At 43.1% G+C, this 16302-nt stretch overlaps 1 protein-coding gene across 1 annotated transcript in view; it reads left to right on the top strand.

Moving 5' to 3' along the window:
- Window positions 1–16302, top strand: part of PDLIM2 (PDZ and LIM domain 2) — an 85467-nt gene that overhangs the window by 24815 nt on the left and 44350 nt on the right. The window lies entirely within an intron of this gene.

Raw genomic sequence — 16302 nt, 5'->3', positions numbered from 1 at the left:
TCCCACCCCACTCCAGGGAAAGGATGCTGCAAAATCACAGCATTACGTGATCTTACCCATGATACGCGTAAGAGAGCAGAGGAGGCCAGATTGTATCCTCAACCCATCCCATTTTTCAGAAAAGATTTGGGTCAGAAATGTTAAATTTACGCAAGCACAAAATTTGAGAGAGAATTTTTATAAAATGTTTTACAGATGGCACTTAGATCCTAAAAAAATTATCATGTATGTACTCGAATTTGCAAGCTAAATGTTGGAGATGTGAATGTAATGATGCAACCTATTATCATATATGGTGGACTTGTAAGAAAATCAAGGCATTTTGGATAAAAATTTGGTGGGTGGTGCAGAACATTTTGAAAAGAAGGTTGAAATTTACTCCTCAATCGTTTCTATTGGGTATAACTATGGACTGTACAGTTTCAGAGACTAAATTGATTTTGAACTTAATATCAGCAGCTAGGCTGCTGGTAGCTCAATATTGGAAGAAGGACTCTTTGCCTACTATTGAAGAGTGGATATTGAAAGTAATAAACCTAGCAGAAATGGCGAAAATCTCAGCGTACTTGAAGGACCACACGCAAGAAAGATACGTATCGGAATGGAGAAGATGGATTGATTATATTCAAAATAAGTATCAGACAAGAAAATATCAAATAGCTTATGAATGAATGCTAGTATTAGAAGTATTAGGTTATCTATAGTGGAGTTAAGGTTTCAGGGGGGGAGTTAGTACTTTGAGGATAAGTAGATTAATCTATCTTATGATTGATTAAATGAAATACCTTGTATTTTGCTCTGGGAAGTCTGGGGGGGAGGGTGGGATGAAGGGGAGGGAAAGGGTGGGGGGAACATGGGGAAAAATTTTTTTTGCATTTCTTCTTTGTAAAACTTTTCAATAAAAAAAAAAAGAAAACCAGCCATTTTCTTCAAGATGGACTAGGGGAGACAGAGGCACTTCCTCTTTTTTAATTTATTTTGTTCATTTCTCTCATACATTCATACCGACAGAAACCCACAAGAGTTCGTAGCCCACCTTCTCCTGAGGACTTCAGTAGTTTCTCAAGGACTGGAGCTTCAAGAAAGCAAATTGTGTAGAAATGGTGTGGAAGTGGCTCTGGTTTCTCCCTCAGCTCCAGAAATACGATCCTGCTTACTCTAGGATTATTTTTCGTTAAGAAGAGTCCATGATATGCTCTCAGGGAAACATGTACGCTAACTTAAGAGTTCCTTCACCATCAATAGCTTCCCTTGATTTTGCTATCGGGAGCTCCTTTCGTGCATTTTTTTACTACCGGTTCTATGAGCGTGGCAAGGGAAGGATACTGCAAAATCCCCATTCCCTCCCCACTCCTGGGGGAAGGATACTGCAAAATCCCCATTCCCACCCCACTCTGGGGCCAGCCAGAGGGGGCATTTGCCGGTTCTCCGAACTACTCAAAATTTCCGCTAGCGGTTCTGCAGAACCTGTCAGAACCTGCTGAATTTCACCCCTGCTTTAGAAACAACTCAACCTTAGCGGTATCCTTTGTGCAATATGATGTTGTAGTGTGATGGATTAGCCATTTCCAATGGAAAACTTGGCTTGTGATCCCCCTGGCGTTCCCACTGCTGGCGAATGGCAGGCAGGCCTCAGCAGGTTTCAGAACCTCTCTCTGAAGTTTTCTGGGCTTGGAAACTGAACTATCAGGCTTGATTAGTTCTTGGATGAGAGACACCAAGGAATCTCAAAGGTGGAGGCTAGATTGGGAAATTAAGTGCAAGAACATGCTGGAGGAAAGCCAGTCCCAATCATTTTGGTACTTGTTGGCTGAGAAACCTCGACCAACTTGTCCATATCGTCACCAGGAGCAACTCAACTCAAGGGGGTCTCTGCCGTTATTTTGACTTGGGAGATGGGACTTGGTGGAGAGTCATCTCGCCAATGGCTGAACTGTGGTCAGGAGGCCTGCATGTCTCTTTTGGTGCAGGTGGGCAGAAGAGAAAAGAACTTTGTTTTGGGCAATGGCACTGTCAGGTTTCGATGTCATTTCAAATAAATTGCACTCCCATACAATTAATCTTTGCTGAAATATTCCATTTATTTGAGTGTGACAGATCTGGCCCCGACTTTGTCGTAACCGATACTAACCCTCTGACCCCCAAACCCTTCCCTTTCCGTTCCCCAATTCTCATCTTCTCATTGGCCATCTTCCAAGTCAGTCTCCTCAGCTTCTGACCTCAACCCACAGGAATGTCCCCCTCCCATCCCATCTCCTAGGGGATATTATCTACAGAGAAAATAAGTAGGCAAGTGCACATGCTGGCTGAGGAATTCTGGGAGTTGGCAGTCCACAAGTCTTAAAGTTGCCAAGGTTGGAGACCCCTGTCCTAAAGCCAACACAATTTTTTCCTATGCTTGGAAGGACCCTCAGTGGTTAAAAGTGTTGGACAGAGGCTGTTAGTTAGAACATAGAATAACAGGTTGAAGGAGACCTTGGAAGTCTTCTAATCCAACCCCCTACTCAAGCAAGAGACCTTTACACTATTCTGGACTAATGGCTATCCAATTTCTTCTTAAAAACCTCCAGTGATGGAGCATCCATAATTTCTGGAGGCAAACTGTTCCACTGTCCAGTGACAGTTCTCACTGTCAGGAAATTCCTTCTTAGTTCTAGGTTCGGATCTCTCCTTGATTAGGTTCCATCCATTGCTTCTTGTTCTGTCCTCTGGTTCAGAGGTCTCCAGCCTTGGCGACTTTAAGACCTGTGGACTTCAACTCCCAGAATTCCTCGGCCAGCAAAGCAAAGCTGGCCGAGGAATTCTGGGATTTGAAGTCCACAGGTCTTAAAGTGGCCAAGGTTGGAGACCCCTGCTCTGGTGGATCACCTCTTCTCTGTGATAGCCCCTCAAGTACCGAAAGGCTGCCATCATGTCCATTGGTGAAATTCAATTTTTTTTACTACCGGTTCTGTGGGCGTGGCTTGGTGGGTGTGGTCTGGTTTGTTGGGCGTGGCAGGGGAAGGATACTGCAAAATCTCCATTCCCACCCCACTCCAGGGGAAAGGATATTGCAGAATCTCCATCCCCACCCAGAGGTGGATTGTGCCAGTTCTCCGAACGACTCCGAATTTCCGCTACCGGTTCTGCAGAACCTGTCAGAACCCTGCTGGATTTCACCCCTGATCATGTCCCTCGTCTTGCTCTTTGATAAACTAGCTCCCTCAACCGTTCATCATACAATTTAGCCTACTCACCCTTTATCATTTTTGTTGCTCTTCTCTGCACTCTTTCTAGGGTCTCCGCAACTTTTTTTTGAATTGTTGTTTATCGGGTTTTTTCCTCTTCCACGGTGTTCGTAAGCTGCTTTTTGGCTCTGAGAGTCTGTTGGTGGTTTGGAAAGCAGCAGGCAGCTGAACCAGGATGGATTAACTGGGAAGAGAAGCAGTTTGGGCATTTTTCCCACTCAGCTGGTCCCAATGCTTGCGCTCTTGTTTATTCTTGTTGTTGTTGTGGGGGTTGAGGACTTGGGAACTGTTGCTTGGATGGAAAAGGTCCTTTACAACTTTGATGAAACAACTTCATTTCCTTGTTTAGGGTCTTCCATGTGCTAATACTTGTTCACACATGTTGTGCCCAAGAAAGGCAAAGCTGATCACTGAAATCGTTGTGTGCCACTCTGTATTGTGCAGGGTGGATGAAAATCAATGATTTTTTTAAAAAAATCAAAAAAATCAGATTTTTTTTAATTTAAATCGGATTTTTTTGATTTAAATCGGATTTTTTGATTTAAATCGGATTTTTTTGATTTTTATCGAATTTATTTTAATAAAAAACTTTTGGGGTAAAATCTATTGTAAGACAGTTTTCTGTTTAAGATACATAAATAATTTAGTTTATTCAGCATGAAATGGAGCTTAGTTCTGTAGCAGGAGGCTGTATATTCTGCAACACTGGGACTATCGGTGAGTCAACAGTGGGTCAAAGGAGTAGCAGAGATGACAGTTGCTCTTTAAAAATTATGATTTAAATCGAGTTGATTTAAATCAAGCCTTTTTACTAGTGATTTAAATCATGATTTAAATTGTGATTTAAATCAACTCGATTTAAATCAAATCCACCCTGGTATTGTGTATTAAGGTAAAGGTAAAGGTTCCCTTCGCACATGTGTGCTAGTTGTTCCCGACTCTAGGGGGCAGTGCTCATCGCCGTTTCAAAACCAAAGAGCCAGCGCTGTCCGAAGACGTCTCTGTGGTCATGTGGCTTGCATGACTCAACACCAAAAGTGCACGGAACGCTGTTACCTTCCCACCAAAGGCGGTCCCTATTTTTGCATTTTTTACATGCTTTCGAACTACTAGGTTGGGAGAAGCTGGGACAAGTAACGGGAGCTCACCCCATTACATGCCGCTAGGGATTCGAACCGCTGAACTACTGATCTTTCGATTGACACGCTCAGCCACTGAGCCATCGCGTCCCTTGCATTGTGTATTACACAGCATTTATTTCAGTATGGGTAGATTTTTTTTTCCAGAATAACGCTGAGCTCTGCTGTTTATATTGGATGATTTTTATTAAGAGAAAAGCAAAGAGAGAGAGAGAGAGAGAAAGTCTTTGTCAAAAAGTGATTTGTTTTTGAGTCTCCTTTCTAATTTCAGTTGTCTTTTGTCCAGTGTGAGAATATTTGTGCACTTTCCATATGTGTGTGAAGAGCTGCCGTTTTCCACAAAAGGATGGGATAGCGTTCCTAAAGCTTAACTTTTTTCCATGTGTGCACACTTGAAATAGTGTTTAGGGTGAGCTCCAATCCGCACTGCATATCGGACATTAATACAATTGAGCGAGTCCAGAGATATTTCACGAGAAGAGTCCTCCACTCCTCTGCTTGCAACAGAATCCCTTATGCCACCAGGCTTGAAATTTTGGGCTTAAGACAACTTAGAACTATGCCGCCTTCGGTCTGACCTAAGCGTGGTACATAACATTACCTGCCACAATGTCCTACCTATCAATGACTACTTCAGCTTCAACCACAACAATACACAAGCAAATAATAGATACAAACTCAAGGTAAACCGTTCCAAACTCGATTGCAGAAAATGCAACTTCAGCAACAGAGTGGTCAGCGCCTGGAATGCACTACCTGACTCTGTGGTTTTTTCCCCAAACCCCCAAAACTTTAACCTTAGACTGTCTACTGTTGACCTCACCCCATTCTTAAGAGGTCTGTAAGGGGCGTGCATAAACGCACCTACCGTCCCTGTCCTAATGTTAACATTTATTCGTACCCATTCCCTGTATTCATAATCATGTTTATACTTTTATCTGTTATCTTATATGCTTGACAAATAAATAAAATAAAAAGCAAGGAACCCATTTTTCCCCACTTCCTTTTTTTTTTTTTTTAAATTTTGATTTATATGCCGCTCTTCTCCGGAGACTCAGGGCGGCTTACAATGCGCTAAGCAATAGCCTTCATACTTTTGTATATTTATACAAAGTCAGCTTATTGCCCCCACAATTTGGGTCCTCATTTTACCTACCTTAGAAAGGATGGAAGGCTGAGTCAACCTTGAGCCTTGGTGAGATTCGAACCTGCAGTAATTGCAGGCAGCTGGTGTTAATAACAGGGTGCTTTAGACCACTGTACTACCAAGGCCCTTAACCTCCCTTCTCCCCCGGTTAACCAGGAATAGCTCATTGTTGGCTTATGCAACTTATTTCTCTTCTCTTAAGGATGCGTGTGAGAACCTCGTTCTCCAGGACAGGGTGTATTCTTCTGGGAAGCTGTTGGGCTAGATCTTCTCTGTTATGGAGCAACAGGCCAAATCAACACCCAAACCACAGCTTGCCAATGCTCTGGTTGCTGACACCGAATGTCCTTCTACAAAGTCTCGGTGGCAGCAATGGATATTTGTTTTGGAGAAAGGACCGAAGGAGCCCAGATTTCCTCTCTTTCTAATAGAGCCTTTTAAGGAGAGGTAGGGAAGAAGAACGTCTGAGTAACAAAGCACAAGATGTCTCATCGGTTGGGATTGCTATCGGAGCTTACCTGGGCCTCTTGCATCAGCCGCAGTAGTTCGGTGATCCATAGGAGTCTAAACCAGGGATCGCCAACCTTGGCAATAATAATAAGAATAATAACAAACAAATAGTCAAACATTATGTATGGACTAGACTTCTTTGGTTTGTTGAGATCATGGTCAAAAGAAACGGGCTTAGCACAGTGGGTGAATTCAATGGTTGTGTCGACATGATATGTTATCTCAACAACTCAGTCATGGTTTACGTCAATCCAGTTTTCTGTATTTGCATGACATAATAATAATAATAATAACTTTATTGTCAGTGTATACACAGTATACCCATACAACAAAATTCACTTAACACTCAAAGACCAACACACACAACAATCCTCAAACATACTCCCACCCACCACAATTCCCCACCCCTAAACCACCCAAACATCCACACAACAGACCAAGTAATGCTGTCCAACAGCTCACGGATGGTGGCCCTTTAGTTCACTGTTGAGTGCAATGATAGCTCTGGGATAAAAACTATTCAGAAGATGTGTGGTCCGAGTTTTAATTGTTTTGTATCTTCTGGCGGAAGGCAACAGTCCAAAAAGATTGTAAGCAGGATGGGAAGAGTCTCTGAGAATGTTATGCAACTTCCTCAAACAGCAATGTTTTAGGAAGATGTTATCCAGGGCTGGTAGATGGAGCCCGATGATATTCTGGGCAGTATTAATGATTCTCAGTAGAGCTTTTTTGTCTGCTACAGAGCTGCTCCCATACCATGCAAGAATGCCGTATGTCAGGACACTCTCAATGGTGATGTGATAGTAGGACAGAAGGAGATGCTGAGATAGATTTATCTTCCTGAGCAGTCTCAGGAAGTACAGCCTCTTCTGTACCTTCTTTGCAAGCATGTTAACATTCATAGTCCATGAGAGGTCCTCCGAGATATAAATGCCCAGAAATTTAAAACTACCAACCCTCTCCATCTCCTCCCCATTAATGTACATTGGTAAATGTACAGCTGTATGTGTACATGGCTGGCTGAGGAATTCTGGGAGTTGGAGTCCACGAGTCTTAACGTTGCCAAGGTTGGAGACCCCCTGATCTAAACAACCATTTGTCTGAAATGGTCTAGGGCAAAGGTGTCAAACTTGATTTGAGGTCCCTCTCAAATCTATTATGCTATGTTCTGAATGTAATGGGAAGGTTAGCCTTTAGTGAAGTAGCGCATCGGGCATTGGATAGGAGAAAAGACTGGCAGAATCATGTAAGGTGGAGAAGAAAGCAGGGCTATTGTCTTCAGCGAAAGTCAAGACCTGGACTTTTCTGGTTTGAGCAAAATGGACTATGCCCTTATGAACAGGTTACCATGCAGGGTGTGGCATTTACTGGGATGATTCAGAAATTCTCTTTCCACACACCTTCAACCGGATGATGGTAGAGCTTGGTCAGATGCTTCGGATGATCTAGGTCAGGGGTCTCCAACCTTGGCAACTTTTAAGACTTGTGGACTTCAACTCCTAGCGTTCCTCAGCCAGCGAAGCTGTTGAAGTCCACAAGTCTTAAAAGTTGCCAAGGTTGGAGACCCCTGATCTAGGTAACGCCAGTGAAGGGGAAGCCTACTGAACTCCCTAACTCAACTTTCTCTTCTGCTGGAATTTGTAGAGCTGAGACGTACTTACTTTGCACCTGCTGTGGGAGCCTTGGCAAGATCTTGTTGTGCTCTTTCCTTGCGTGCTCTGGCTTGCATGTTTGGTATGCAGCGGTATCTGTGTGCGTGCCGGAGTGTTGTGTGTATGTTTGTGTGTGTGTGTGTAGAATCTAGGTGTGTTATGGCCATCTTCTCCACAGCTGCCTCGCCAACCAAGGTTGTGCCATCTTTGTTCACTGCTGTGCCTTCTCTCCGTGCCATCTTCTGTGGTGTGCGGTAGATGCAAGATGGCCTTGGAAAGCCATAATGGCATCTTGGCACCATCCCAAAACTTGACAAACTGAACTTGAGCAGTTCAGCAAGCAACATTCCTCGCATTCCGGGGCTTTTGGCTCATCCTCTTCTCCCCCTCCTTCGAACATGCCGATTGTCTCCTACTCCCAACCCATACTTGTCCTGAGGCACCTGAAGCTTTGTGAGTTGGCTCAAATGTTTTCAAGTTGGTTTGACTTCTTCGGCTGTTGCGAGGCTGATTTTTGCTGGTTTCAGGAATCTCCATACCAGAAATCCCGGTTGGAGTTTATTGTGCACATTTTTTAGTGCTTTATTCTAGTTAGCGAGCATACTTCCTTCCTCCTTTTAATCCCTGAGGATTTTCCTGGTTAATTGTGAGACAATTTTAGCAAAAAATGCCTTTGGTTCCCATCATATTAGCCTTCCTCAACCTGAGAAATTTCAAGCATTGGCCCTTCGTACATTTGGAGGACACCCAGGTGAAAAAGAAAAGGGACGCGGTGGCTCAGTGGCTAAGTCACAGTGCTTGTTGATCAAAAGGTTGGCAGTTTAGTGGTTCGAATCCCTACTGCCGTGTAATAGAGTGAGCTCCCATTACATGTCCCAGCTTCTGCCAACCTAGCAGTTCGAAAGCACATAAAAAATGCAAGTAGAAAAATAGGGACCACCTTTGGTGGGAAGGGAACAGCATTCCGTGCGCCTTTGGCGTTGAGTCATGCCGGCCACATGGCCACGGAGATGTCTTCGGACAGCGCTGGCTCTTCGGCTTTGAAACGGAGTTGAGCATCACCCCCTAGAGTCAGGAACGACTAGCACATATGTACGAGGGGAACCTTTAGCTTTTTATGTGTGTCACTCTTGAACTAGCTAGTTTATGCCATGTCTGAGTTTGGTATGAGATGAGAGTATCATCACGTTCTTATATATATTTATATATAAATATAATTTTATATATATATTTATTTATATGATGAACGGTTGCAGGAACTGGGCATGGCTAGTCTAGTGAAGAGAAGACCAGGGGAGACAGGATAGCAGTCTTCCAATATTTGAGGGGCTGCCACAGAGAGGAGGAAGGGGGTCAAGCTTCTTGGGTGAGAAGCAAAATGTTTTCAAAGAAAAAAAAACGCAAGAAAGTCCAGTTGCCTTTTGGCACAAGCGTGGCCTGGCTGATTGAGAATCTCCATAGACACCAGACCTTAAGATTTTTAATGTGAGAATCACATAGTGTTTTCTGCTACTTTTCTTTATTTGATCTTGTTTCCCAGTCCTCCTGGAGTACTAGATGATAGCTAGACAGACAGACAGACAGACAGACAGACAGACAGACAGACATCCTATCTGCTCTATGTATCATGTATTTATTTATTTATTTAATTTTTTATACCTATCATGTATCATCTATCTATCTATCTCTATCTCATCTCTATCTCTATCTATCTATCTATCTATCTATCTATCTATCTATCTATCTATCTATCTATCTATCTATATCTATTTTTCCATCTACACCTATATATACCTATCTCTTATCTATCTATCTATCTATCTATCTATCTATCTATCTATCTATCCCATATCTATCTATCTCTCTATCTATCTCATATCTCTATCTATCTATCTATCTATCTCTATCTATTTTTCCATCTACACCTATATATACCTATCTCCTATCTACCTACCTACCTACCGACCGACCGACCTAATCCACAGACATACCCCAACAATATTATCTTAGTTATAGCTGGGTCTAAAATGGATGTACGAAGATTTGGTCTAGGTGACGTTGATTTCCATCTTGGCCGTAGGCCATAACAGGATTGTCAAACCAGTAGCAAACAATATAACTTGTCATATAGTGAGGGATAGATTAAGTAAACAACTGCCATTTAGAATAGTCATGTCTGCGTTATGGGTAAAAAAAAAAGGAAGTTATGTAATCAAATTCTTGGCCATGGCTAGATCTTTTCTCCTAACAGGATGGACCGCACCATTTTTTTTAAAAAAAAATGTACATTGGTATTTCATTAATAACTTCCCTCCTGCTTTTGACATGTTTTGCTGTATTCTTCTTTGGACTCCTGGTATTTTTGTCCCAGCTTCTTATGGAATGCCACTTTGTAGTAGCCACTTTGTAGTACAGTGGACTAAAGCACTGTTATTAACAGATTAACATCTGCTGCTTGCAATTACTGCAAGTTCAAATCTCACCAGGCTCAAGGTTGACTCAGCCTTCCATCCTTTCTAAGGTAGGTGAAATGAGGACCCAGATTGTGGGGGCAATAAGCTGACTTTGTATAAATATACAAAAGTATGAAGGCTATTGCTTAACGCATTGTAAGCCGCCCTGAGTCTCCGGAGAAGGGCAGCATATAAATTAAAAAAAAAAAAAAAGCAAGATAAAAATTTAAATTTGTACTTAGCAATAAACTCTTTATTAGAGGAGCCTGAGTGGCGTAGGAGGCTAATGCCTCCTAAGGCAGCATTTAACATCCAGCTGCCTGCAATTACTGCGAGTTCAATTCTCACCAGGCTCAAGATCGACTCAGCCTTCCATCCTTTCTAAGGTAGGTAAATTGAGGACCCAGTTTGTGGGGGCAATAAGCTGACTTTGTATAAATATACAAAAGTATGAAGGCTATTGCTTAGCGCATTGTAAGCCACCCTGACTCTCCGGAGAAGGGCGGCATATAAATCAAATTTAAAAAAAAATAAATAAAAAAAATTAGAAGTTGCCTAGAGGACTTTGGTTTGGTAGGATGGGGGGTGGTCATGGAGATGGGGAACTCTTCCCAAATTAAAAATTGCAATATGGAAAACGAGACAAATTCAGGATTTAAGAGTTAAGCACTTCTCCCACCATCGAAAACTGACAGTAATAAAGACAATGGGCTTCTAAGGTATAGCTGCTATCGCGTGCCGGCGAGTGTCGCACATTGGTTGCTGACCCCTGGTTTAGGGTCTCCTGCTTGAGCAGGGGGCTGGACTAGAAGACCTCCAAGGCCCCTTCCAACTGCTGTTCTGATCTATTCTATTCTCTATTCTATTCTTCTAATCTCTATTTCTATTCTGAAAGTGAAATTTAGGTTGACATTTTTTCTGTAAGATCCAAGTTCTCCCTTGATCAGAGTATGATGAATTTCTTGGGTGTGCAGGTTCTGTAAGAACAGCAGCACTCGGTACCTATAGAAGCTCTGGGATTGGCATAAGGCAGGGGTCAGCAACCCGCAGCTCTGGAGCCACATGTGGCTCTTTCATCCCTCTGCTGCGGCTCTCTGTCGCTCAAAATATGCGTCGCAACCGCCAATGTGCGACACCCGCCGGCACGCAATTTATTGAGCTTTTCAACCTCTGCTAGGCCAACCATGGATAAATCCAAGAAAAGAAAAGTTTCAGAAGAAAACAGAACGTTTCTTTCAACTACATATGCTAGTTTTGTGGCCGCTCAAGAAATAGTCAGGCACTGGAAGGGTTTTGTGGCTCCCGGTGTTTTCTTTTCTGTGGGAAACGGCTCCAAATGGCTCTTTGAGTGTTTAAGGTTGCAGACTGTTGGGCTAGCATATGTTTTTTTCAGTTTGGCAATGTCCAGGCATAGACGAAAATGCTGCATTTCTGCATATGTCTCGTGTCTGTTCCGGACAGAGGAAGAAATAGGGTTAAAGGGAACCAGGAAGTGGATTGGTGGTTTCAAATTCTTTGGTTTCGCTTAGTTCTCTCTTCCAGGGCTGTAAGTTTTGTAACCTGGAAATGAATATCTTGTGCAATATAGTATGAGACGCGTAGATTAAAAAATAACTTCTTTTCTGACCATGTAAACATTTCTCTTCATGTATGAGTATTGAATATTTGTTTTTATTTTACTGGTTTGCAGATACGTCCCTAGCATTAATGTAGCTTTTTTAAAGCAGTTTTTGCTCTGTTAATTTGCTTCTGTATTGACCGTTTCAATGACTAAAGCCCATTTTACAGGGAATTGTGTTAGGATCTTGAAAATAACTTGTCTTCCAAAGACAATGCAACTATTTGCCTTACAATAGCATAGCAATAGCACTTAGACTTATATTCCGCTTCACAGTGCTTTACAGCCCCCTCTAAGCAATTTACAGAGTCACCATATTGCCAATCCGGGTCCTCATTTTAGCGACCTCGGAAGGATGGAAGGCTGAGTCAACCTTGAGCCTGTTGAGAATCGAATTGCCAAATTGCAGGCAGCCGGCAGTCGGCAGAAGTAGCCTGCAGTTCTGCACTCTAACCACTGTGCCACCGTGGCTCTCACCACTACAAGCTACCTGGACAAGCATTTGATGGTCTACATATAGAACAGCGCAGCCTTCCCTTACCTGGAATCTCTTCTGATTACAATCCCCATAATTCCCAGCCAAGGGGTTTGGGATTCCATGAATTGTAATCGTAGTACATCTGGAGCAGAGGTGATAATTCAGCAGGTTCTGAGCAGTTCTGAAGAACCGGTAGCGGAAATTTTGAGTAGTTCGGAGAACCGGTAGTAAAAATTCTGACTGGCCCCGCCCCCATCTATTCTCTGCCTCCTGAGTCCCAGCTGATTGGGAGGAAATGGGGATTTTGCAGTAACCTTCCCCTGGAGTGGGGAGGGAATGGGGATTTTGCAGTAACCTTCCCCTGGAGTGGGGAGGGAATGGGGATTTTACAGTATCCTTCCCCTGGAGTGGGGAGGAAATGGGGATTTTTCAGTAACCTTCCCCTGTAGTGGGGAGGGAATGGGGATTTTGCAGTAACCTTCCCCTGGAGTGGGGAGGGAATGAAGATTTTGCAGTAACCTTCCCCTGAAGTGGGGAGGGAATGGGGATTTTGCAGTAACCTTCCCATGGAGTGGGGAGGGAATGGAGATATTACAATATCCTTCCCGTGAAGTAGGGAGGGAAAGGAGATTTTACAGTAACCTTCCCCTGGAGTGGGGAGGGAATGGGGATTTTGTAGTAACCTTCCCCTGGAGTGGGGAGGGAATGGAGATTTTACAGTATCCTTCCCCTGGAGTGGGGAGGGAATCCCTGGAGTGGGGAGGGAATGGAGATTTTACAATATCCTTCCCCTGGAGTGGGAAGGGATGGAGATTTTACAGTATCCTTCCCCTGGAGTGGGGAGGGAATCCCTGGAGTGGGGAGGGAATGGAGATTTTACAATATCCTTCCCCTGGAGTGGGAAGGGATGGAGATTTTACAGTATCCTTCCCAGGGAGTGGGGAGGGAATGGAGATTTTACTGTATTCTTCCCCTGGAGTGGGGAGGGAATGGAGATTTTGCAGTAACCTTCCCCCCTGCAAAGCCCACCAACCCACACCCACAGAACCTGTAGTAAAAAAAATTGAATCCCACCACTGATCTGGAGGGTTTCAGATTTGGAAAGGCTGAAATTCAGAATGGGGCACTTCTTGACTATTGTTGCCCTGACTTTTTGGAACAAACATGCTTCCCCCAACCTCCCAAGATCCAGAGGACCCTTTCTCTTGTCATCTTCAAAAAGACCCGTTCAGATCCGGCTTTTCTAAACAAGCTCTTTTGGAGGTTAACATCAGGCTTCGTGTATTCCACTTACATTGTTTATGTTCTGCCTTTTAATCCAAACTTTTTATTATTTTTTTTAGTCTTATTTTTTAGGAAGCTTAAGCATGTTTGGACGGATTGCGTGGTGTATATGAACTGATCAGGCTATTATAATTTGATGTAATGCCAGTTCTATAAACAAATGAGACAACACTTTTCAAAATGGTAGCGATATTATCTCTTGCTGGAAAAAACAAAGAGTTTTCTGGCACCTGAAATGTTGGTTTTGAAGATGCCAGAGGAGTCTTCGTTTTTCTTCTAAGGATTACGTGCATCGAATGCCTTCGGAGATATCTTTCGCTGCATGTTTAGCCTTTTATAAACATGTGAAGCTTAGAAAAAACAAACATTCTCTTTTGGTGTTTCTTTTCCTTGTTCAACCTGAGCATTTCCCCCTTTATTATATCTCCTTTTAAAGGGTAGATCTTGGAATTATTTGTTTCATAGATTTTGGTTGTTGGAATTCAAGTCCAACCAGCCAGTTAAAGAATCCCAGATAGATAGTTGTCTACAGTATGGCCAAAATTGTGGAAACGGTTTGGGAAAAGGGTATTTTCTAAAACTAGCTAATAACACCACTTTTTTTTTTAGTAGTACCATAAAATTATATATCAGTGGAAAGATAATTTAATCAATGTAATGCAATACTTTTTATGAAGGATTTGCTATTAGAATAGCAGTTATAGTATAAAGAAGAAAAGTGAAACACATAGAAAAAACAAGATATGCAAAAGTGATCCCCATGTCAGTTAATACTTAGTTGGGTAACTTTTAGCATGAATTACAGCCTTACAACGTCTTCCCATGGAGTGAACCAAGTCTTTGAGTTCTGCAGCTGTTCTGATATGAAACCAAGATGGAATGATGGCTTCTATTAACTGGGTTTTATTGCTGGGTCGCTTCTGACTAACAAGTTTCTTTAGTCGGCTCCATAGATTTTCAATTGGGTGAAGGTCTGGGCTATTCCCAGGCCATTCCAGCAGTGGAATAGGATTATCTTGAATCTCCCCCCAAAAAGTGGTGTTATTAGCCATCAAACTTTAAAAATACACTTTTCCCAAAAGGTTCCCACAATTTTGGCCACTACTGTAGCTTCTTGTTTAGGTTGCCCGACTAACGATAATTGAGATAACATCCCTGATTTAATTAATTTAATTTAATTAATTCAATTTATATGCCTCCCCTCTCCGAAGACTTAGGGCGGCTATTTGTCAGTTTTTCCCATATAAAGTTGAGCCCATCCTCGTATAATTGTGCTGCTATAAAGCCTTGCTGTTAACAAGGGCCCATCTGGCAACATTTAGCCTAACTCTGCCCTCCACGCCTTCCTCCTCACTTGGGGCAGTGTGAGTCCTCCCCAAAATTTAATTACAGGAGAAAAGAGGAATGCGAGGGCTTCAGATTTGCAAGAGTGACTTTGTGTATTTCTAGCAGTGCCAGATGCCAAAGGGGGAAAGTCTGAATCCTCTAACACAGGGGTCTCCAACCTTGGCAATTTTAAGCCTGGCAGACTTCAACTCCCAGAATTCCCCCGCCAGCTGACTTCAACTCCCAGAATTCCCCCACCAGCGGGGGGAATTCTGGGAGTTGAAGTCCACCAGGCTTAAAATTGCCAAGGTTGGAGACCCGTGCTCTAACACCACACAAGGAACATTTCCAGGTCTGATAAAAGTACATTGTGAAAGAGGCTATAATTGCATTGCTGGTCCCTGTCCCATTCTGGTCCTACTCCCTGTAGTAACCTGACTCGCCTCCAAGAATATGCTTCCATTAGTAGGCTTAGCTTACACCCTTCTTCAGGTTGCCAAAGTTGGACACCCCTCGCTCTACAGCCTTGCCCTCGTCTCCTCCTCCTTGCAGTTGGATTCTTTCGCTCTCACCACCCCCTCCATAATTTAATTCTCCTTAATGAATTCCAGCTCTCAGCTACATCAAAGGGCATTCTTGTTGAGAGAATATAAAAGGAACCCCCACTCCCTGCTCCCAATTTTAGTGTCTGGGGTTGGGGGGGGTGGTGGAGAGGTATCCCAAACCTCCCCTTGTTTCTGGGGCCGGAGTCCGCATCTCTTCTGATGTAAGGTAATTGGGAGTGGCAGAAACCTTCTTTTAATCCATGGTTAAGAAGCCGGTCTCTGTTGGCATCTTGGCCGGAGCGAAGAGCTATTAGGGAAGCTCTTAATTGTGCCATCTGGGCTTCATTTAAAGGCCTTGGAGTGAACACCCTGTGGGAGAGGCAAACTGTCTTGGTTAAGAAAGGATTATTTTATTTACGGCGGGGTGTCGGTGCGAGATGAAAGAATACTTAAGGGGGTTCCTTCCATGTGGCAAGTTTCCCTCCCTTCCAGAAACTGAAGCTGGATTGAGACACGGCTGAGAAGATTCCAAGCCATTTTGGATCTTTGGCAACGATGTTGGCCAAGTTCCTTCTGCTTTAGTCGCCTCTTTATTTGTGCCAAGAAAGAAAGCACCGATTATTTTTTTTCCCTTCCCAATAGAAAGAGACTATATTTGTAGCTCTGGCTTGAACTGTTGAGGTCCTTGGTGCTCTCTGAGCTTTTCTTGTTTTCTTACAGATATTTCATTTCCAAACTAGGCAATGAAAGTTGGGTTGTTGTTGGGTAATGAGAGGCCTGCAAGAAAACAAACCAAATTCGGAGAGATCGAGTCTGGGTCGGTCACTGGAATGAGAGATTTTCTCTTCTGAGGTTTCGGATTTGTACCGAAGCCCATATTCCCTCTACTGGAATATGTGCTTTGGGCCAGGGATCTCCAACCT

The sequence above is a fragment of the Pantherophis guttatus genome, chromosome 9 (genome assembly GCF_059756535.1).
Source record: "Pantherophis guttatus breed Tessera chromosome 9, ASM5975653v1, whole genome shotgun sequence".
Lineage (NCBI taxonomy): Eukaryota > Metazoa > Chordata > Lepidosauria > Squamata > Colubridae > Pantherophis > Pantherophis guttatus.
The sequence above is the reverse complement of the archived record's forward strand: the minus strand, read 5'-3'. Positions and strand labels throughout refer to the sequence as shown.